The 23,289-nt window shown below is 55.1% G+C and overlaps 1 protein-coding gene across 2 annotated transcripts in view; it reads right to left on the reverse strand.

Annotated features, from left to right (window-relative positions):
• Positions 1–7,334, reverse strand: part of LOC119506362 (tubulin polymerization promoting protein) — a 33,003-nt gene extending 25,669 nt beyond the window's left edge. Inside the window, exon 1 of one of the 2 annotated variants that reach the window (XM_037799386.1) lies at positions 7,244–7,334. The gene's annotated coding sequence lies outside the window, so the exon portion shown is untranslated. The remainder of the gene's footprint in view (positions 1–7,243) is intronic. The other variant, XM_037799387.1, reaches the window with a different exon arrangement.
• Between the last annotated feature and the right edge of the window lie 15,955 nt (positions 7,335–23,289).

Here is a 23,289-nt window from a genome sequence, read left to right on the forward strand (position 1 = left end):
AAAAATTGCCATGTACATAGCAACTAGGGGAATTCAATATACCAGGAAAAATCTAACAAGGATGTAAAGGACTTGTACACAGAAAACTATATAAAATATTGCTAGTGGAAACTAAAGAAGACCTAAACAAATGGAAGGAAATTCCATGTTCCTGGATGTGACACTAAATATTGTTACGATGTCAATACTACCATGCTGGGTTCAATCTGTTATTTCCCCAGAAAAAGACCCTGCTTTTAAACCATTCCTGTGGGGGCAGAGCTTGTGGGTCAGACCTTGGGTTAGGCTATTTCAATTGAGATGTGATGCAGCCCATTCAAGGTGGGTCTTAATCCTTCACTGGAGTCTTATATGAGAAGATAAAAGGCAGGTAAAGCAGGAAAGCAGAGAGAGAAATGCTCAGAGATATGGAGACAGTCACTGAAACCAGCACCAGGAGGAAGGACCAGGAGACGTCACCATGTGCCTTCCCATGTGACAGAGGAGCCCCAGATGCCAGCAGCCTTTCCTCAGAGAAGGTGTCTTCCTCTTGATGCCTTAATTTGGACATTTTCATGGCTGTGCCAGTTTGGATGTATTATGGCCCCCCAAATGCCCTTATCTTTGATGCAATCTTGTGGAGGCAGACATATTAGTGTTGATTGGGTTGGAACCTTTGATTGGATGTTTCCATGGAGATGTGACCCACCCAACTGTGGTTGATGACTTTGAGTGGATAATTTCCATGGAGGTGTTACCCCATCCATTCAGGGTGGTCTTAATTAAATCACTGGAGCCATATAAAAGAGAGCTGACAAACAGAAGGAACTCAGTGCAGCAGATGAGAGACATTTGAAGACAGCCATTGAAAGATGACACTGACATTTTGGAGAACACCATTCTGAAACGCAACCTGGGAGCAAGAAGATGCCAGCCACGTGCCTTCCCAGCTAACAGAGGTTTTCCAGACACCATTGGCCAACTTCTAGTGAAGGTACCCGATTGTTGATGCCTTACCTTGGATGCTTTATGGCCTTAAGACTGAAACTTTGTAACCAAATAAATCCCCTTTCTGAAAGCCAACCCTTTTCTGGTGTTTTGCAAAACAGCAGCATTAGCAAACCGGAATAACTATGAAACCTTTTCTTTTCAAACTGGAAAAGGACAAGGATGTTTGCTATCATCACTTCCATTCACAGGGTCATTACAGTAAGGCAAAAAAGGAAATAAGGGACATGGGAATTGGAAAGGAAGAAATAAAGTGGTCTTTGCTTGCGGTTGCTATGATTGTGTATTTATGAAATCCAAAGGAATATGATGATAATTTATTAGAATCAGTGAGTGAGTTTATCAAGGCTTCTAGATACATGGTCAACATATAAAAATCAATTTTATTTGTCCCAGGAAAACAGACAACCAAAAAGTATTTAAGAAATGTACCATTTCAAATATCACGGAGGAATATCAATTGCCTAGGAATAAATCTAAACAAAAGATGTGCAAGACCATCCACACAGAGAACTATAAAGCGTTATTAAAGAAATAAAAGACCTAAATAAATGGAGAGCTATCTATTAACATGGGTTAAAATCTGCATATATAGAGATGTTGATTTTCCCTAAATTCAGCCAATGTTTTAATATAATCCAAATCAGAATCCTGACATTTTTCAATGCCGAGGTAGTTAGGCTGATTCTACAAGGCCAAGAACAGCTGAGGGCTCCTGAAGACGACGAAGAGGACGACCGTCCCACTAGCCACAGACCGATTATGAAGTGACAGCACTGAAGACAGTGTGGCGTGCGGTGCTGGTACAAAGGCAGGTAAATAAATCCGTGGAGCAGGAGAGAGTCCAAAGCCAGACCCAAGCAAGTATAGACACCTGATTTAAGAGCAAGGGGACCTGGCAGGAAAATAGGAGAAAAAGAGTATTTTCAATGAATGGAGATGGGTCGACTGAAGAGACATCTGGAAAAAAACAAAAACCACCTTTAACACCATCAATTCAAGTACATGGTAGAGTGAAGAGGGAAAGGCAAAACAACAAAGTTTCCAGAAGATACTGTGGGAGAACATCTTTACGTCCTTGGGGAAGAGAACACATCATTACACAGGACACCAAAAGCACCATCCCTAAAGGAAAAGTCTGCTCAAGGGCACCCGATTAAAATGATAAATTTCTGTTCATCAAAAACTATCATTAAGAGAGTGAAAAGGCAAGCTGCAGAGCAGGAGAAGATGTTGTTACATATAACAAGTATTGGCTTGTATCCAGAATATACAAAGAACCCCTACAGATCAATAAGAAACAGAGAAAATGCAATAATGCAATGGGCAAGGACTCGGGCAGGTACTTCAGGAAAGAAAATATCCAAATGAGGGTGCTCAACCTCATTAGCATAATCAGGAAAATGCAAATAAAACCCCAAACCAGCTCCAACTACACACCCACCAGAATGGTTAAAAATAAAGACCGACATGCCACGTGCTGGCGAGGAAGTGGGGCGACACAGCTGCTGAGGCTGCCGGCTTCAGCCGCTCCGGAAAACCAGCTGTGCTGTCCACTGACGCTGACGGTAGGCACAACCCCTGCCCCACACCTCCACCTCCCGTCCGTGCCCACGAGAAACGCGTGCACGTGTGCTCCACAGAGCATCACAGGAAGGTTCACGGCAGCTACGCTCGTCATGGCCAAAGCATGGAAATAACCCAGCACCCCTAGAGTGCGCGGTGGACAAGCAGACAGGGCTGACGGGGTGTCCTCACAGCAAAGACCAAGCAGCCCCGGAGGTGAGCGCCCGTGGGCACGTAACCTCAGTGAAGTACGCCAGTGTGTTTGCAGCGTGTGCTTGCTGACTTCACACCGAGAAAGGTGTAAACTAGAGCACAGTGCCCAGGGGCGCACGAGAGGAGCAGCCAGGAACAGCGGGCATGGGAGGATGAAACTGCAGGTGGCACCATGCGAGGGGGCGTCCAGGCCCTGGGGAGGAGCGAGGAGGGGCGGCCTTGGGAACACCGGGTGCAGGCTCGGGGGACGAGCCTGGCAGGAGCGGGACACAGGGCCGGGAGACATTCACGGACCACGTCTTCTGGCCCAGCCGTCTGCAGCAGCTCCTTACCCGCAGCAGAGCCCGGCCAGCAGGCCTTGCCCGAGAGCCAGGAGGGGCACCAGGCCCGGCCCAGGAGAGCTCCGGCCACAGAAGAGGAGGGGCAGACAGAAGCAACAAGGAGACCAGGCGGCTTCCTGCCGGGGAGGGGGGTGGGCACAAGAGCTGGGGAGCAGGTGAGCCGAGGCGAGGGGTGCACACCCCAAGAAGGAGGACAGCAGGGGATGGAAGTCCGTGAGCCTGCCCATCAGGTCCTCAGAGCCTCAAGGACAGGGGCAGGTGGTATCTCCCACGATGGCGGCCCCACCCACGTGCTCGCCTTACAGTGCGATGGGGACGCTGCGTCAGCTTCCAGAACTGCCTCGGCCTTAGAACACACTGGAAGGGAGCTGCGTGACCTCAGCGGTCAGAGCCTAAGAAGCAACACGGCCCTCACCTGGTTCTCTCCTGGGACACGTACTGGGGACCTGGACAGAGGGTGAGACGCCGCGTGGAGGGGCCACGGGGAGGGTCCACACAGAGATGGGTCTGCTGTGCCCGACGTGTCATCAATGTCCACGTCAGTGAGTGGAGGAGCCTCCGATGGCCCCGGCCAGGGCTGCACTGCCCCGTCAACGCGGAGCAGACACAAGCATCACGCACGTCCAGACACAGACTCAAAAGCAACATTGATGTCACGGCATTAAGACCCCAGGCTTCAGGGTGGCCTCTGCACAGCATCAGATTACAGGAGCTGGGGGGCCGTGGGTGGAGGGCCAGCGAGTAGAGGCGCAGATGGGCAGGGCACAGGGGAGCACCGTGGCACAGGCCACCACGCACACCTCAGTGACAAGACGAGCGTGTCCCCACCAGACACCTCCACAGTGGGCAACCATGGCCCAGGACAGCAGGCACGAAGGGGTGCAGCCAGCAGTGACAACCACGACCCTGAAGGGGTGTTGTGAGGCCTGCACGTGATGGCTGCTGGTGACAGTCCCACCAGAGTAGAGGAGGAGGAGGAGCGGGAGGAGGGGCGGCTGGAGGAGGAGTGGGAGGGGGAGGAGGGGAAGGGGGAGTGGGGGAAGCAGGAGGAGGAGCCAGAGGAGGAGGGGCAGGAGGAGAGAAGTGGGAGGAGCAGGGGGAGGAGAAAGGGGAGGAGGGGGAGGAGGAGGAGGAGGGGGGGAGCAGGAGGGAAGGAGGGAGAGTGGGAGGGGGGGAGGAGGAGGAAGAGGGGAGGAAGGGAGGGGGTGGGAGGAGTGGGGAGGAAGAGGGGAGGGGAGGGGAGGGAGGGGGAGGAGGAGAGGGAGAGGAGGAGGAGGAAGGGGGGAGGAGGAGGGGGGAGGAGGGAGAGCAGGAGAGGGGGAGGAGGGAGAGAGGGAGGAGGCGATGCGTCCTTGGGTTTTCTAAGCTGCCAGAAAGCTTGATGAGCACAGAGGCGGCGGGTCCGGGTGGTTAACCCTCCAGCTTGAAGAAAGGTCAGGACCAAGTGTCCCTCTCAGAATTCCCCCGAGAACAGGCCCCACCGTGTGAAGGGCTCGTCCACAGCGGGCGCCCCTGCCACCCCGTCGGGGAGAGCACCGGGCTTTCAGAGCCACGGGGGACAAGAGGACACCGTCAGTGTGGAAGCCGGGAGGTCCGGTTTTTCTTAGGACCCTTTGTCAGATAGGGCCCCATGTGAACACTCAGACACCAATTCCAATTGACAATTATCTCGCCAGGCCCATCAACACTTAGAGGGGAAACATGGAACCCAAGAGCGGTCAAATTCCAGCACCAGGAAACGGGATTGGGGCCGGGGAAGCTGCTGTCCTCGCCTGCCTTTTTCCTGGTGACAGCCACTTCCCACATTCCGTGTGATTCTGGGGGGTTCTGGGGCCACCTTTCCCCCAGGGACCCTAGCTGGCTGGTCAGAGCCATTTGGGGGAGTGACAGGAGGGTGCTGGGGGAGGAGGCTCTCTCTGAGCAGGGATGGGGCTGGCAGGGTGGGGGTGCGGAACTTGTGGGTGCCTGGGACTGGAAATGCCAGGAGCTCAGGTGTGCTGGGGGTCGGGTGCACCATGGGCCGGGGGTGCTGGGGTCAGGGATGTTGGGGTCAGGATGTTGGGGCCGGGATGCGGGTGTCAGGGGTGCTGGGCCGGGAGGAATCGCTGTGGCCCCCGTTCCCCCACAGGGGCCTGCGCAGTGGGGCGGGAGCGCGCAGGGAGCGTGGCGACCACGTGGGCCGCGGTGCGCGGGCGGGCAGCCGCACCCTCCCCCGCGGTCCAGGAACAGCACCTACCTCGCGGAGCGGAGGAACCGCGGTCCCAGCGCGGGGCCGTCTGGGCTCAGGGGACTCGGCCTGGCCAGGCGCACGGAGCCGGGAGCCGCGGGTCCGCCCCGCAGGCCGAGGGGCGCGGGGTCGCTGCAGTGACCGCCCGGGCCGGGCAGACCCCACAGTCCCGGGGGCCCCGCGCCCGATCCCCGGGAAGCGGCCCCTCCGGTCCCACCGGTAACATCAGCTGCTATAAATAGGCGCCGCGTCAGCCGGCCCGCCCCGCCCAGGAAGCCTTTAATTCTCAGGCCGCCGAGGCTCCGCCACGCCGGCGGGGGGGCACTCCGGTCTCCCAAGCGCCGACGCTGGCCTTATTTTCTTCCTAAATCCTCCTGTGATTTGCACATTCCCACAGGGAACATTTATAACCTCTCATAATAGTTTCAAACTGTTCCTGCAACTTCCAGAGTCACGAGGTCAATCAACGAGTGAGACTTTGCTCTAACAACACGTTTCACCCCCAACTCAGCCACTTCCTAATCCTGCAAATACAGAAAGGAGACGGTAACCGAGTTACGGCGTCCCTGGAGTCCCGGCCCTTTCCCCGGGAACACTGCGCAGACGACCCCAGGAAGCCCGGCAGCTCCCCTGGGCCCCGGTGCCTTCTGCGCGCCGTGATGAGAAGACGGAACCGGGATCCGGGGTCACAGCCGCTGCGCCCGCGTGGATCCCGGTGAAGGCGGAGGCAACTCTGCCCGGCCGCCCCCCACCTCCAGCCCCGCTGCAACCCCACCCCCCAGCCTGACTACCGGGCACCCACTAAGGGGGCCCCCTGACCCCCCCCCCGGCTCCCCAGCCCCCAACCCCACCCCTCGCAGCTCTTGCACAAAAAGTATCCGAAGAATCTCTGCCCGAAAATGGGCCCTTAAATACAGGGCGGATGACATCAAAGCCCGGTTACACTTGAAAGGTGTCTGGGCCTCGGGAGAGGCCATAAAAAGCCTATCAAATAGCAGTCTCTGCAAAGGCAGCTCCAAGGGTTTTCGTGTCACGTTTAAGGGTTCGTTTACATAACAAACCGCAGAAGAGAAGGCGCTCGGGGTCCTCCTTCAGGGCAGGACACAGCTCCCCACCCAGAGAAGAGCGAAAAAACCTGGGCAACCTCCCGATCTTGATTGCAAACACGTGATGAGACAACCTGACCCTCTCCAGGGAAGCTTCTGGACGTGCACACTGCGAGTCCCACACTCCCAGCTGTCATGAGAACCGGAACCTAACGCCAGAGGCGGGCCTCACGGCGGCCCAAGCCGAGACCCCAAAGGGGCGGCAGCGGGGAGGGGTCGCGCTCGCCCTGGGCCGTGCACGCAAAACGGGCTTTCTGCGGCCACCGAGCCCTAACGCCGGCTGTCTTGGGGGCTGCCCTTCAGCCCCCAGCCCTAATTTCCCCTGGGTCGCTGGAGGATGCGAGCGCGCAGGCAGCTCGGGCAGCGGCCCCGGGCCAGGCGTGGGTAACCGCGTTGTCGCTGTGCTTGGAGAGGGACGCGCGCGGGTAGGGGAGGCCGCCTCCGGGGAAGGGCCGAGAGGAGCGTCTTTGCGCGTCACCGGGCCCAGAGATGGCCATTCGACCCCAGCCCGCTGCTCCCGCCGAAGCGCCACCACGCGCCTGCGCCGGCCGAGGAGTGGTGACGGGGCGCGGGCCCGGCGCAGCCTTTGCGCCGCCCGCCCGGGGAGCCCGGCCCACATGGCAGCGCTGGGGCGCGGGGGGCGACGGGTGCCGGGCCTCGGAGGCGGACCCAGCGGGGCGCAGGTGGCGGCGAGCAGCGGGCAGGGGCGGGCCCGGCGTCCCCGCGGGGCCCCTCCGCACCGCGCCCGCGGCCCGAGCGCCTCCCCACGCGCGCCCGGCGGCGGCCACCCGCGAGCCGCTTACCTCGGAGAAGGGGCGGCAGCGCAGCAGCGCCGGGCGACTCGGCGCGCGCGGACCCGGGAGCCCACTGGCCGCGCCCCGCCCCGCCGAGGCCCAGCCCGGCCCGCCCCCCGCTCGTTTGAGGCGGCCCCGCCCCGGGCAGCGAGCCGCGCGCAGCGCGGGGGCCGGCGCCGCCTTCTCTTACAAGGCCGGGTCCGCGGGGTGCGCCGGGCGCGCGCCGCGTGGGGGCCGCGGGGGAGGCGCGGGCGGCGGCCCCCGGCCAGGCCAGCGCCGGATCGAACCTGCTCCGCGCGGCGCCGCCAGGACGCCCGGGACGGCGCGGGGAGACGCGGTGCGCGGGACGCGCCTCCGGGTGGGGCGCGCTGGGACACGGAGGGGCGCGGCCTCGCCGGGCGCGGGAGCGGGGTCGGGGCTCAGCCCCGGGCAAAGGGCAGGGGCGGGGGACTGGGCGGAGGCCGAGCGGACCCGAGAGGGCGCGGGGCCCCGGGCGGGGGGCGCAGGGGGGCGGGAGAGGGGTACCCGGGTCGCCCTGCCGCTCGCGTGTAGATGAGGGCCCCCCCGCCCCGGGACAAGCAGCCTGCCGGACCCCTCCTTGGCTCCCACCCTGCTCCGGGCCTTCAAGCTTCGGCTGACTCGGGGGCCTCCCTTGTCGCGTTGTGAAAAGCCGTGGGCCGGACATTCTCTTCTCTGTCGCCTTCGCTCTCAGGACACTGCTGCCCCCTCCCCGTCGTGTGCGCTCTTTGCGGGGTCGGGGGGTGGGGATGGCCGGGCTGTCCAGAGGCCTGGCCCGTCACAGCCTTCAGCCTCAGCAAAAGGCCCGGGGGGTGGCGGAAGTACTGGGGTGCCTGGTGGGCTGGGACTGGGGGTGCAGGAGGCTCCATTCTCCAGGCCCCCCTTTCCCAGGCCGCTGAGAGGCACAGCTCCACCCCAGGCTGCCTCCCTGCTGCGGTTCCGTGGAGCTGACCCCGACCACCACCGCAGGCTCCCTGGGCTCTGTCCTCCTCCCAGGGTGGTCTCATCCTAGCCAGAACTGAGGCCAGACCCCTAGGTGGGGGCTCAGGCAGGTCAGGGAGCCCAGCCAAGACTGCTCAGAAGCTGGGGGGCTGAGCCAGAAGGGTCATGGGGGCTGGGTGGCAACAACCCCAGCCCTGCATTCCACCAAGCCTTTGGGGCAGCTCAGCACACCACCCCCCACCCACCCCGGTCATGGGGTCCTGGCTCTGCCCACCCCCCGCCCCACCTGCAGTCAATCTCTGTCAAAGACTGGTTGTCACACTCTTGTGTCACTGAAACACCTGCCCCTCCGCAGTGGGAAGTGAGGATTTCAAGCCAGCGATAAAGCTCAGGCAGGGGAGTCGTATCCCCAAGGCCCAACTACGTGTGACTCAGTTTCTCCTTTATTTAGGATGAAGCTTGGGCTTTAGGTCACACGGCACTGAGCCATGACCTGGACGTTATTCTTAGCCACACAGATGGGATAATTAGCAGTTTCCTCATTTGGGCTCCTCTTATCCAATTAGCCAAAAGGTGGACTGTTTGGTGCATTTTTCAAAACACACACACACACTCTTGACATAAATGCAGTGATTTCACTGTGTTAAAATTGCAGCACAAAGCGAGCTTCAGGCTTCCCCCGTGGAAATGTTCCAGAACCATCGGTAGCAGTCGGGAAGCAGAGGATGGAGGTGGGAGGGAGGCGGGACTGTGACCCCAGCACGGGGCCATCCGTGGACACACCCTGAGGCCTCAGGCATGGCGGCGAGGCCCGGGCGGGGCCGAGGGGGCCACACCCGTCCACAGGTCGCCTGGCATCAGCACCGCTCCTCGTGCGCGGAGACCAGCCCTGGTTGTCTCTGAACCAATTCAGCTCAGAAAGTGCAGTGAGGAGTGGGGCACCCCGGGGCGGAGGGCGGCCAGGGGAGCCTGAGAAGCAGGGGGGTGAGAACCCCCACGGAGGACTGACCCACCCGGAGAGGCTGCAGGGCGCGGGGGCTTCGCAGGAACAGCCCCCTGGAGAGCACTTCCAGGTAGAGGCAGGGGCTGGGGGGTGAATTTCAGGTGTCCGCTGTTTGCAAAGCTGGGCTGGTCGTGGCTCTGACGGCACTTCAGAGAGGTGGTTAACCTCCGCAGTCAAACACCCGACAGCGTGGTGGCCTCCCCAGCCACGTGCAGGCCTTAGGAGCAAACAAGGGAGGCTTCCGGGAGGAAAGGGAATTCTGCCTCAAGGCTTCAGCGTCGGTCTCCGAGTTGTCGCCTCCTGCCTGCCCTGCACATCTCAGACATTCCTGCCTGGTCATGTGAGACAGTTCCCTAAATGAGCCTCTTTAGAGATCGAGACTGATCGACGTGGCGTGGACATAGATGTAGATATGGACATAGGGACAGTGACAGACGTGGGCCTGGAGACAGACAGAGACAGATGCAGAGGGGTCTCCTGTGGACGCAGTGGAGCCCAGAAAGCGAGGGCAGCACAAGGGCAGGGGCCTGGAGGCACGAGGCCCCCTTAGCGAGGAAGAGACCACTCATCCTTGGCGGTCAGTACGGAGGAGACGCAGGTGATGGTCAAGCACGCACCCACCAGGGACGTGCTCTGACACGCTCGGCACACCCGGGCCTCACTTCACCTGGATGCAGCTCATGGACGAGGACCCCATCTCCGTGCACACCTGCAGGAGAGGAGCTGGGGTTTGGGTCCCCCCCGTAGATATGGGCAGTGGGCCGGCAGTGGGAGGCGCGGACCGGGCCCGGCTGGAGCACCCACCCCCACCCCCCGAGCCCCGGGCCGGCCTCCCCAGAGGGCACTGCGGCTGCCTGGCTCCTGCGGGGCCTCGGAGGTGCCGCCCGGTGGGCTCGCGTGGGGCTGGGTGGGTGGGAGTCCAGGGCGTACAGGGGCAGAGTGGGGCCCGGGAGAGACTGTGCACGTCACTCGCTGGCAACACTGGAAGACAGTTCTGGAGGCCCAGAGGCACGCGGTCCGAGCCAGGCCTCGGGCTCCCGCGGAGGGGCTGCCCTCCACGGCCAGGCCAGGCACGGGACCCCCGGCTGCCCTCCACGCAGCGCCCAGGCAAAGCTTCAGAAGCCTTCCCTGCCGGGGGCTCACCGTTCTTTCAGATGAGGAATTAAACTCAACCAAGACTGTTTCAAGTTTATTGCTATTAAAATTTAATTTTATGTCTTATAACACTTCCCAAGGAGTTACAAACAATTTCCTGAAGAATTACTCCAATAGTCATCAACCTCACTTAGCAACAAAAGGAAAGCACTTTTCCATGAAGTCCATCTTGAATCTGCTTCCAAGTATAAACTGTAGGTGTATGTTTAGAAAATTGTACTTTCCTCTTACAGCACAACATGGCACTAAGCCGAGTAAAACGCAGAGCTTGTCAACATCTTCCCAACCAGCACTGAAACTCACAAGCAGCGGCTACGGCTCCTCTCCTCGACCCTTCGTGTGTGACAGGAGAGGCCTGTGCCATACCAGGCAGCTCCAGGCAGCACGTCCCCATCAACAGCCTCGACCCTGAGGGAAACTACGTCCCTATCTGCAGCCACATCCCAAATCGAAGCAGTGTCCCCACATGTAGCCGTGTCCCCATCCACAGCTGCGTCCCCATATGTAGCCACGTCCCCAACCGAAGCCATGTCCCCATATAGTAGCTACATCCCCCCTGCAGCCGCGCCCCCCCCCCCCACCGCAGTCGCGTCTCCCCCTGCAGTCGCGTCTCCCCCTGCAGCTGGGTCCTCTCTGGACCCTGGCGCTGGCCCTGCTGGAGGCCACACAGCTCCTGAGAGCCCTGCTCCCCCCTCAGCCTTGTTGGCAGCAGCGTTGGACCCAAGCTCTGGGGCTTCTGACCCCCATGGAGGGCACCCCAGAGCTTGGTTGCTGATGGGGTGGGGCTGCTGGAGGTCGGGGAGCTGGGGAGCAGGGGCCCCTCCAGGGCTGAATCCCTGGGCAGGGTCTCTGCGAGGGGTGGTGGGGAGGCCGCCAGGTGGAAGGGCCCCAGCTGCGGGGAGCACTTGGCGACTAGCCTCCCGCAGAGCAAAGGAAACGGCACAGCGAGCGGCTGGGGGAGCTCTGCCGAGCAGGGGTTCCCTCCTCCAGGCCACCGGGGCCTTGGGGTGCAGCTGGGGCCCTCCTGTCTTGTGACCGGGACCAGCATGGGGGTGGGAGGGCGTCGGAGGGCTGTGTCCTTTTTGGTCTCTGGGAAGACACTGGGGTTCAGACATGGAGCCCCCCACAGCCCAATCTCCGTGAGCCAGGCGACCCTCCCGCACTCACCTGCCCCATCTTGCTGCCAGAAGCTTACCAACACGTGTATCTCCTACACGCAGGTTACCATATTAAATGCACATGAGAGATTTACCCATCTTCTGTGTGTATGAAATATTTCACCATAAGGATAACAGAAAACAACAGGGAGATAGGTGCACGTGCTCACCGTCCCTCCCTCGTTTTAAAGCGGTTTAGGATTTCATTGTATGAAGCTCCGGTTTACTTGTGCAGGCTCCCAAATGGGCGTTTCATTGTCCCAGTCGGAGGCCGCGATGAGAGGCTGCGACGGACACATCTCACCTCTGGGGGTGCCCGGACAGGAGGTTCTCTGGATACACGGGGCGGGAGCTGAGGGCACCCGGGGCAGGCCCGGCTCAGCCTCAGACTCATGCTCAGCTTGTGCCCGCAGCACGTGGCCCTCCACGGCTCCCCTCCTCGCCAGCACTTGGTTCTGTCGGCTTTAAAGTTTTGCTAACCATACAGAGTGGTGTAAATGGTTGTGCACTTTTCATATGTTGATTGGCCTTTTGGGTCTCCTCTTTTGTGGTGTGCCCACTCAGTAATTTTTCTACTTTTTTCCTCTGGTGTCATAATCCTTTATATGTTCTGGATACCAATCCTTTCTCAGTTATGTATGAGAAATATTTTCCCCAACTTTTCACTTTTTAATGGTACCTTTTGTGATCAGCAGTCTGATTTATGCTTGTTTTCCTTTGTGAGTGCTGCCTTTAATATCTTGAGAAATCCTTCTACACCCTGAGGACACAAAGGTTATTGTCCAATATTTTCTTCTAAAATTTTTTATGGTTTTTCCTTTACCTCCAGGTGGAGTTGTCCTTCTGCATGGTCCCATTTCACATTTTTCTGATGTGTCCCAGCAGCATTTATTGGAAAGCCCCCCCATCTCTGCCCATCAGTAATCACGCTCTCTCAGAAACTGAGTGTCTGCATGTCCCGGCTCCTCTGACCCATCTCACTGCTCTCTGGGCCTGTTCTCGCACCAAAACCACGGTCTCCCATCACCGTGAGAACTGCTGCCTGCTGAGGCGGCTCTCCCCACGTGGCCCCTTCCTGCAGGAGTGTCTCGGGTGTCCCTGACCCTGTGCAATTCCCCTTGCACCACCACCCACACCCACGCACACCCTTTAGGGACTTCTTTGAAGTTGCATGGCCTTTATTTGGGAAAATTGACATCTTTACAATATGTCTCACAATCTATGAATATTGTACACCTCTTCGTGTGTTTAGACCTTTTGAAAATGTCTCTAAGATTCATAATTTTTTCCTAAATTTTTAAGTTTATTCCTAGGGACCTCACATTTTTAAGTTATTGTAAAGGGTATATTTTTCATTTCTAACATTTCTTAGAAATATCTATTTCAGCCTCATCCTTTTTTTTTAATCTTCATTTTATTGAGATATATTCACATACCACGCAGTCATACAAAACAAATCGTACTTTCGATTGTTCACAGTACCATTACATAGTCGTACATTCATCACCTAAATCAATCCCTGACACCTTCATTACCACACACACAAAAATAACAAGAATAATAATTAAAGTGAAAAAGAGCAATTAAAGTAAAAAAGAACACGGGGTACCTTTGTCTGTTTGTTTCCTTCCCCTATTTTTCTACTCATCCATCCATAAACTAGACAAAGTGGAGTGTGGTCCTTATGGCTTTCCCAATCCCATTGTCACCCCTCAGAAGCTACATTTTTATACAATTGTCTTCAAGATTCATGGGTTCTGGGTTATAGTTTGATAGTTTCAGGTATTTACTGCTACCTATTCCAATTCATCAGAACCCAAAAAGGGCTATCTACATCCTGCGTAAGAGTGCCCACCAGAGTGACCTCTCGGCTCCTTTTGGAATCTCTCTGCCACTGAAGCTTATTTCATTTCATTTCATATCCTCCTTTTGGTCAAGAAGATGTTCTCCATCCCACGATGCCGGGTCTACATTCCTCCCCGGGAGTCATATTCCACGTTGCCAGGGAGATTCACTCCCCTGGGTCAGCCTCATTCTTAAAAGATACAAAACATGGGCATAGAATCCTAGATCGACATTCCCACCAACATGTTTTTACTCTGTTGTGACTTGCATTCATGTGAAGTTGGTCAATCAATAACTCCTTCAAAGATCATCTGTCTTTTAATCACTGAATATTTAAAAAGTATATTTTCTTCCTCTCAGGTGTTTGGTAGCTTATTAGGATGAGGTTAGAATTTTATTTGCTCTTCTTGGGTTCCTTGGGCTTTATGAATCTGAGTTGGTCTTCCAAGAGTGCCACAAAATTCTCAGCCATCATGTCTTCAATATTTCCTCTTTCCATTCTCCCTCTTCTCTCTTTCTGGGACTCTGATTAGACATATCATACACTTCAAGCTCTGTTTTCATTCGCTTTCCTTCATACTTTGCCTTTCTTTATTCTCTGTGCATCTAGTTATGTAATTTCTTCAACTCTACCTTTCAGTTCACTAATTCACTTTTCAATGATGTCTAATCAGTTAAATTCATCAGTCAGGTGTTATTTTAAATTTCAGTGATTTTTTCATTTCTGTAAGTTCTGTTTGGTACTTTTTCAAATCTGCCTGGCACTTTTTTTAAAAAAATAAATGTCTGATCCCTTAAGATATTTTCAACTTTGTTTTTCACAGTTATTTTATGTTTGGGTGTGTTAATGTCTGAAGTCTTTGTGTGACAGTTTCTGCAATAGATTCTGTCATCCTTGCCCACAGTGCTTTGTTTCCAAGGGTACTCATTTTTTTTTATGGGAAGCTTTTTTTTTTTTTTTTTTTTAATCATCATTTTATTGAGATATATTCACATACCACGCAGTCATACAAAACAAATTGTACTTTCGATTGTTTACAGTACCATTACATAGTTGTACATTCATCACCTAAATCAATCCCTGACACCTTCATTAGCACACACACAAAAATAACAAGAATAATAATTAGAGTGAAAAAGAGCAATTGAAGTAAAAAAGAACACTAGGTACCTTTGTCTGTTTGTTTGCTTCCCCTACTTTTCTACACATCGATCCATAAACTAGACAAAGTGGAGTTTGGTCCTTATGGCATTCCCAATCCCACTGTCACCCCTCATAAGCTACATTTTTATACAACTGTCTTCGAGATTCATGGGTTCTGGGTTGTAGTTTAATAGTTTCAGGTATCCACCACCAGCTACCCCAATTCTTTAGAACCTAAAAAGGTTGTCTAAAGTGTGCGTAAGAGTGCCCACCAGAGTGATCTCTCGGCTCGTTTTGGAATCTCTCTGCCACTGAAGCTTATTTCATTTCCTTTCACATCCCCCTTTTGGTCAAGAAGATGTTCTCCATCCCACGATGCCGGGTCTACATTCCTCCCCGGGAGTCATATTCCACGTTGCCAGGGAGATTCACTTCCCTGGGTGTCTGATCCCACGTAGGGGGGAGGGCAGTGATTTCACCTTTCAAGTTGGCTTAGCCAGAGAGAGAGGGCCACATCTGAGCAACAAAGAGGCATTCAGGAGGAGACTCTTAGGCACAAATACAGGGAGGCCTAGCCTCTCCTTTGCAGCAACCGTCTTCCCAAGGGTAAAACTTATGGTAGAGGGCTCAACCCATCAAGCCACCAGTCCTATGGGAAGCTTTTAATTTTTCTTTTAATTGTGAAAAATCTTGGTGACTGGGATGAAGGGTGAGCCCTCAGAGGGGTGCCTGGCCCCTGCCATGAGCAGGCCACAATTATCCCACACTGAGTTCTGCGCTCGGGGCTCTGGGTCACCCTCGCAGCCGGAAGCTGGGGGCAGCCTGCTGCTCCCACCACTTGCGAGTGGTTTTTCTCTCCTCCTTTCAGCTCCGAGGTTTGAGGGAGCTGCCGGTTCCCGGGCCCCCGGTGGGGAGGTGAGTCCCTTCTAGCTCACCACTTCAATGTGGGCATAGCCCCTTGGGGGTCCCAAACTGACGGGGATACCACTCCGTGGCCTCCCATTTTGTCCATGCTCTGAGCTTGGTCTTCTCTTCCACCTGCTGTGAAGCGACAACTTGCCCAGGTTGGCATTGTCCTCGGGGCACAGGCAGCCGAGCCCACGGGTTCTCGGGGGCCTCCTCACTGCTTCAGTCTCCTGCCTGAGAACCCTTACTGTCTCAACAGTGTCACGGACACTTGTGAGAATCCTGCACCCACGTGCGCACCTGTTTCCAGAGCGATGGTCAGTTCTAGTGATCAACCTACCACACGACTAGAGCCTGCAAGCTCTTGGCTGCATTTGACTCATCTTTTCATTTCCTTTTCCCCTCTCTTTTTCATTCATGCCATCTGTTTGTACGTTATGATCCTTAAAATCCACCTTAAATCCTTTCTGCAATTATGTAAAAATCAAACAATCTTTCTGAGCCTTCATATCCCTGTCTAGAAACAGGAGGACACATTGCAAAGATTAAGTAATTTCACATACGCATGATGTGCTCTTTACCCTCTAAAGTAATACACAATTGTAAGACACTGTCACAGGAAACAGTACTCATTTAGAAACTAAGTGGTGAGTATTTTTAAATAGGAGGCTGCACCTTTCTGAAAGCTCCCTGGAAGGACACTGACAGGCAAGCCCTGGGAATCACCTGTGACTGCAGCAGGCAGGTGTGCTGAGTCCGCGCCTCCCTGGAGGACACCGAGTCTTCCAGCCGCGAGTGGAGCTCTCCCCCCGGCACCGAGCCTTCGGAGGGTCCGCAGCTCCTGACGCCACGCCCAGCTGCGTGGGGATGGGTGGTCGGTGGTGGGTGGTGCAGCCGTGTCCCCCGCCCCTCCTTTCTCCCACTTCGCAGCCATTTCACCTGCACGGAGCGAGCGCGGGGGCTTCAGGTGCTGTTTTGCAGAAATCCCTCCGGAGCTCGATTGTGGCTCACCGAGGTTGTCCTCCAAACCACCGGGGCATTCTGCACAGCATTCGTCTCATTTTCTGTCCCACAAAACGTAAACTCTGTGCTGTCCTGTTCCATTTCTTACACTCTCTCCGTACCCCACAAGCCCCCTTTATCTTGTCGTCTCCGCACGTTTCCCACTGAAGGGTGTGGTCCGGCTTCCCGGGGCCCCGTGCTGGCCCCTCCAGCGCTGCCTTTGTGGGGAGCCCCTTCCCGTTCTGCTGCTCCCGAGCACCGGCAGCGAGACCCCGGCCCGGCCCGCCCTGCAGGACGGCACAGGACGCACGGGCGCCGCAGGCTGCTCACCGGTCCTCGGGGGTCTCCTCGAGTGCTCGGGGCACAGCAGACCTCGGGTAATGGGGTGTCCGACTTCTGCCCCCCTACAGGGCTCTGCACAGGGACGAGGCCAGCCTCAGGGAGAAGGTTCAGCAGACCCTTCTCGTCCAGCCGGTCTCCGGGCGCCTTCTCTAGAGGACCCTGAGCAGAAAGCCCTGGCTATGCGGGTGCGGAGAACAGCTCGCTTTGCCCCGACGCCACGGCGAGACCACGGCCCCTGCGTCCAGGTGTCAGGCTCGCTCTGTCGCCCGCAGACGGGGCTGGTGGCTTGACACGTGTGTGTGCACGTGTGGGCGTGGATTCCTCCTGGCTCTGGGGGCTCCCACAGGTGGTCTCCACCTGGTACGTTTCCACACGACTCCTGCTTGGCGGCAGTGGGCCCCGGCAGTGTTTTCACAGCACTCCACGGTCTCCTTAAGGGTTTATCGGAGAGCTCAGAGACAGGCCATGGCCTTTCACCAAAAGGCATCTTAAATGGCAGGTGTTATTGTTTGTTAAAGTTCATAGGTCAGTAGGATTTGGGAACAACAACCCTTGGCACAGACCTGGAGATAAGCGGGTGAACGCGTAGCCTGTCACCTCCGCGCAGCCTGCGGGCTCATCCCCAGCACGCTCCTTGCGGACATGGCCCGGGCATCAGTGGCGTTTCAGGTGACCACTGGCATCGAGAGGCAGGCGACTGGCAAATGTCCTATAGCCCTGTAACTTCCATGGGGATTTTGCTCATTTTTAGGAAATATTTTTATGCTTTAGAGAATCAAACCACCATGACCCAAACTCCAAAATGTCTTACCTGGGGCTGAGCATTCCTGTCCAGCACCTCTGCCGCCCACGGATCCCGGTTCCTGGTGTTGGCTCCCTGTGTTCTGCAGAGAGAGAAATCCAGGGAATGCAGGCCGCCGTGTAGGATGACTAACAAAGGGGGGCCCAGTGCGGCAGCAGGAGCACCTGCCGGAGAGGAGAGGCCGCCCCTGCACTCCTGGGGGCCTGGGCACCCCGCCTCTCGGGCACTCAGAACGCTCACCCGTAAGGTGGGCACGGCGCGTGACCGTGCTCTCTCCCTGATGAGTACGAGGGTCTCGTGCGGCCGAGAGGCCACGGGGAGCGTGAGGAGCCCCGGGTGGCAGTGGGTCCTGGCACCCACTTCTAGAATGCGGGTGCTTGTTCCTTGCCCCAAAGCCACCCTGGCCACCAGCTGACGACACCCCTGCCCCATGCACGCTGCAGTGGACCGTCCTGCTCGGAGCTGCCGCAGGGTCGGGGCAGTGCTCGCTTCCACCTGCACAGCTGAACCCGGGAGGGACTTACAGGGGGCTGTGCAAGATTGTCCATAGAAGTTTTGAAAGACCTACTAGTAAAAATGTTAGCAGGAGGCTCCTACATCAAAATAGCAGATCTATCATACGCTATTGTTCTCTCATCCCTGACCCAATACTTAAAAATTAGTCAAGATATCAAAATATAGATAAATGCGTGACGATTTAACTTTCTCAGAAACTCAGTACGCCCTGGAAGACGGAAAGCAAAAAGGACCATCCTGGAGGACACGGCAGGGAGGGTGCTGGGGTGCGCACGGCCCCTGAGGACCCCCCACATGTGCACACAATCACACACTGCACACATGTGCACACACACCATCTCTACTCTCCACCTGTTTCCCACACTCAAATGTCCCCGCATCATTACCCATGGAAAACGTACACCCAGAGAAGCCGAAGGGGGGGCACAGAGAGCACCCACCGGCCCCACCCTCAGAGCCCGCCTTGCTGGCGTTTGGCCTGTGGCCTTCATCGCCTGACTGTCCACCCCCGTCACGTCAGCTCGTTCCAGAGCCGCCGCGGGGCCAGCACAGCCCACTGGAGCCTCGGTGACCAGCTCCGTTCCGGACGCCGCCCTGCGCCCTTTCTCTTTCCCCACAGTGCAGGCCCCCGGTGGGGAGCACCCCCTGCCCCTCGCTTCAGTGGTCCTCCGTTACCCCCCCGAACACCGTGTCCCAGTGTGAGAGCACCCTCAGGCTCCCACCAAGGCTGGGCAGTGGTCAGACTAGCAGGGGGAATGTCGCTCTAAGCGCGGCCTGGGGGACCCGAGTTAGGGGTGCAGTTGCCCCCTGCTCACCCGCAGAGATGAGGTGCCCTCGGGGTGTACACTGCCCGTAGAGCACAGACTCAGGTGCCGTTGAGAGGACACCAAACCCTGGGACTTCTCTCTGCTAGGAAGGGCAGGGGGCGGGAGGGCAGCGCTCAGCAGTGGGCTGTCCCTGGGGAGGGCTCACGACCACATGCAGAGCTCCCACGAGCATCACCGTCGGGTTTCCCTGTTACCTGCAGACCCGCAGAACCAGGATCTCCCAGGAGGCTGTCTGAGCCTAGTGGGTGTAGAAAGACATAAAACAAAATGGAGTTTCCCCAGCCAAGAGATTTAGAACAGAGCTGGGAGTTGTTCTGGAGGATTTTCTCAGGCAGGTCTCGCCAGAGCTCACAACCTGCTGCAGTGGGCAAAGCCCCGAGTGACACGTTCCTCAAACCCCGAAGACCATAAAACAAACCCCGAGATAAAGAACTCGGTTAACCATCTAACCTGAAGGGCATTGGAGCTCCCCAAGTGTGCCAGTTTCAATGCATTATGTCCCACCAAACACCATTATCTTTGACGCAATCTTGTGTGGGTAGATGTATTAGTGTTGATTAGATGTAGTTCTTTGAGTGTTTCCATGGAGATGTGACCCACTCAACTGTGGGTATAGCTCTGATTAGATAATTTCCAGGGAGGTGTGGCCCTGCCCATTCAGCCTGGTCCTTGATTAGTTTACTGGAGCACTATATAAGCTCAGACAGAAGGAGCAAGCTTGCTACAGCCAAGAGGGACAGTTTGGAGAATGCACAGGAGCTGAGAGAGGAGCTGCAGCTTACAGAGACATTTTGGAGATGGCCTTTGAAAGCAGTCTTTTGCTCCGGAGAAGCTAAGAGAGGACAAATGCCCCAGGAGCAATTAAGAGTGACATTTTTGAGGAGCTGCATCCTAGAGAGGAACGTCCTGGGAGAAAGCCATTTTGAAACCAGAACTTTGGAGCAGACGCCAGCCACGTGCCTTCCCAGCTAACAGAGGTTTTCCGGACACCATTGGCCATCCTCCAGTGAAGGTACCCGATTGCTGATGTGTCACCTTGGACACTTTATGGCCCTAAGACTGTAACTGTGTAATGAAATAAACCCCTTTTATAAAAGCCAATCCATCTAATTCTAGCAGCATTAGCAAACCGGAACAGATTTTGGTACCATAAGCGGGGAGCTGCTGAGTTTGCCAACACCAAACATGTTGGAACAGTTTTTTAAACAGATACGGGGAAGATTCTGGAAGAATTGTGAAGGAGCTTGATAGAAAAGGCCTAAATTGCTTTGAAGAGACTGTTGGTAGAAATATGGACTCTAAAGATACCTCTGATGAGGACTTAAACAGAAATGATGAATGTGTCATTGCCAACGGGAAGAAAGGCGATCCTTGTTTTAAAGTGGCAGAGAATTTGGCAAAATTGAGTCCTGGTGCTGGATGGAAGGCAGAATTTGAAAACGACAACCTGGGATACTCAGCTGAACAGATTTTGACTCTAAATATCAAAAGTGCAGCCTGGCTTCTCTTTGCAGCTTATAGTAAAATGTGACAGGACAGAGATAAGCTGAGAAACGAACTCTTGGTTTCAAAGAAACCAGAGATTTATGGCCTGAAAAACTCGGGACTTCCAGGGGGTGGAACCCAAGAAGCTACAGCCCAACGTGAGGATTTAACCAAACATGGAACCCAGCCACCATTTCAGTACAAGCCAAGATTGGAGATGGAGTTATCCAGAAAGAATTTGTGGAAAGTCCTATTTTCTGAAGGCTTTGACCCCTGTGTGCTTCATGTGAAGCCAACAGAATTTTTGTGAGATCTTTATAGACTGGCAGGAAGAAATTGAAGAAAAAACTTCTTCAAAGATGGAGCCATGGAGGTTGAGGTCTGGAGTCAAGAGGCCTTGGGCTGGGAGAGCGGAGTGGCCCACACGCATGGAAAGGGTGAGTTTGCCCCGGAGGTTGAGGGTGGGCCTTCTGCTTCAATGCTCAAGAAGAGTGCTGTCACCTCAGGCCTCAGAGAGGGTGGAGCACATTCCCAGGGGACTGGGGAGAGCCTGGCCACCGCCCCACTGTTCTGAAGGGGTGAGCATGTGCCCTGGAGACGGAAGAGAATCTGGGTTCTGCCCCAATGTTTGAGGAGGGTGGGGCCGAGAAGGTGGTCTCCCCAATGTGTGGATATGCTAGAGCACTCACCCCAGCGTTTGGAGAGGAAAGGGCTGCCGCAAAGGCCCTTAGGAAGGGTTAGACTCCCGCTCTCTCAAGCCCCAAGGCTGCAAGGTCATTCTGTAAATGACTCTCAGACTTTGAAATCTAATGGAGTTTGTCCTGCAGGTTTTAGGAACTGTTTTGGTCCTGTTAACCCTGTTTTCCTTTCAGTTTCTCCTTATGGCAATGGGAATGTTTATCCTATGAATGTCCCTCCTTTGTATATTGGAAGCACGTAACATTCTAAGTTTCACAGGCCCACAGCTACACAGGAATTATGCCTTAGGACAGACCACGCCTGTAACTGATTCTGACAGGATCTCGTACTCACATATTGTTATTGAAATGATTTAAGTTTTTGTGATACTGTGATAGGATGAATGTATTCTGTACATGTAAAGATCTTGTCATTTTGGGGTCCGGGATGTGGCATGTGCATTGCACTGTTTTGTATTCCGGCAGCATTAGCAAACCGGGCACCAAGTCTTCACCAACCACAAACAGCTCGTCCAATCTTCTATTCCTTTGAAAACCCTCACCTGGAAATGCCAAGACGGGACATGATTTGGGGAGCTCCCTGAACCCGTCTCCCGAGTTGCAATTATAAGGCCCCACATGAATGTCTTTGTTGCCTGACAGCTCAGTGTGTCACTTCTCAGTCAACATTACACGGTGTCAGAAATGGGCCCTGGAGCCACCGCTGCCCAACCCCGGGGCCACGCTGGATTCGAGCCGGTACTGGCTGGAGCCCCTGAGCTCTGCCGTCCCCCCAGCAGCCCAGGGTGCCTGTGGGGAGTCCTCTTGGCTGTGAATCTCCCTCTTTTGGGTTGAGGTTCTGGCCTTTCTTTGGGATTCTCCTGGTAAAGGGCATTTGGATCTTGGTTCTCGTGGTTCTGACAGGTGGCAGCAGCTCTCGTGCTTGCCCTTTTTGTTAAATGTGCTGGTTTGGAGCTGTTATGTCCCCCAGAAAAGCCATGTTCTTTCAAGCACTCTTGTGGGTGTGACCGACATGGATTAGGTTGTTTCCATGGAGACGTGACCCTGTCTACTCAAGGTGGGTCTTCATCTTTTACAGGAGCCCTTTGAGAGAGCTCATGGAGAGAGAGCTCAGAAGCTGAAAGAGACAATTTGGAGAGAAGCTAAGATGCGTAATCCAGAGTTTGATCTTAAGAGAAGCTGAGACAGAAGCCCAGAGACATTGTGGAGAAGCCACAGAAACCAGAAGCTAAACCTGGGAAAGGACCAGCAGACTCCAGTCCTGTGCCTGCCCCTGGGACAGAGGAAGCCCAGATGCCATCGGCCTTTCCTCAGAGAAGGTAGCGTCCTGTTGATGCCTTAACTGGGACATTTTCATGGCCTTGGAGCTGCAAATTTGTGAACTAATAACCCCCCCCCCCATTTTAAAAGCCAATCCATTTCTGGTCTATTTTATTTTAGCATCATTAGCAAACTGGAACAGTATACGAGGAAAATCTCCTTGTCTGGTGAGAACTCAAATGGGTCTTTAAAATTCCCACCTTGAATGAGCTCTACAGTGGAGGGACGCCACCCTAACAACTAATTTGACCACTATTCTGACTGTGAGCAATTAAATAAATGGGGGACACCTAGTCACCGGTGGGACAACTAGTGCCCAGGCTGTCCACCAAGTAAAACAAGTGTCGCCTGGGAGGTACACCTAAAACATCACACCTGCCCCAAACCCAGACAGCTCCTCTCAGGCTTGGGCTTCAGGACTGCTCACCATCATAACTACTGAAAGAGTAGGTTCCCAGCCATCTAGGAACTCTAAGTTTCCTGTACAAAAATTATGGTCTTGCCTTATGTAACTTCTTATCCCACTGGACCTGGAGCACTAGAGAAAATGCAGAATTACAATGGCCACAATGGGGATCTTTTTGATATGCATAAATGGGTATATTTGCACACTCATCTAGAAAAAAGACAATCTAAAACTAAGCAACCAGATTAAGATACTTATTTTTTTTTCATTCCCAACCCCTCGATGCCAGGGTCAGGCTCATTCCCAGAATCTGTGTCCCACATTGCCAGGGAGATTCATTCACCTGTGGGGTCCTGTCCCACATCTGGGGGAGGGTAGTGAATTTATTTGCAGAATTGGGCTCAGAGAGAGAAAGCCTATATTTGAGCAACCAAAGAGGTTCTCTGAAGGTGACTCCTAGGCATAATTATGGGTTGGCTTAGCCTCC

Source organism: Choloepus didactylus, chromosome 11, assembly GCF_015220235.1.
Source record: "Choloepus didactylus isolate mChoDid1 chromosome 11, mChoDid1.pri, whole genome shotgun sequence".
Classification (NCBI taxonomy): Eukaryota; Metazoa; Chordata; class Mammalia; order Pilosa; family Megalonychidae; genus Choloepus; species Choloepus didactylus.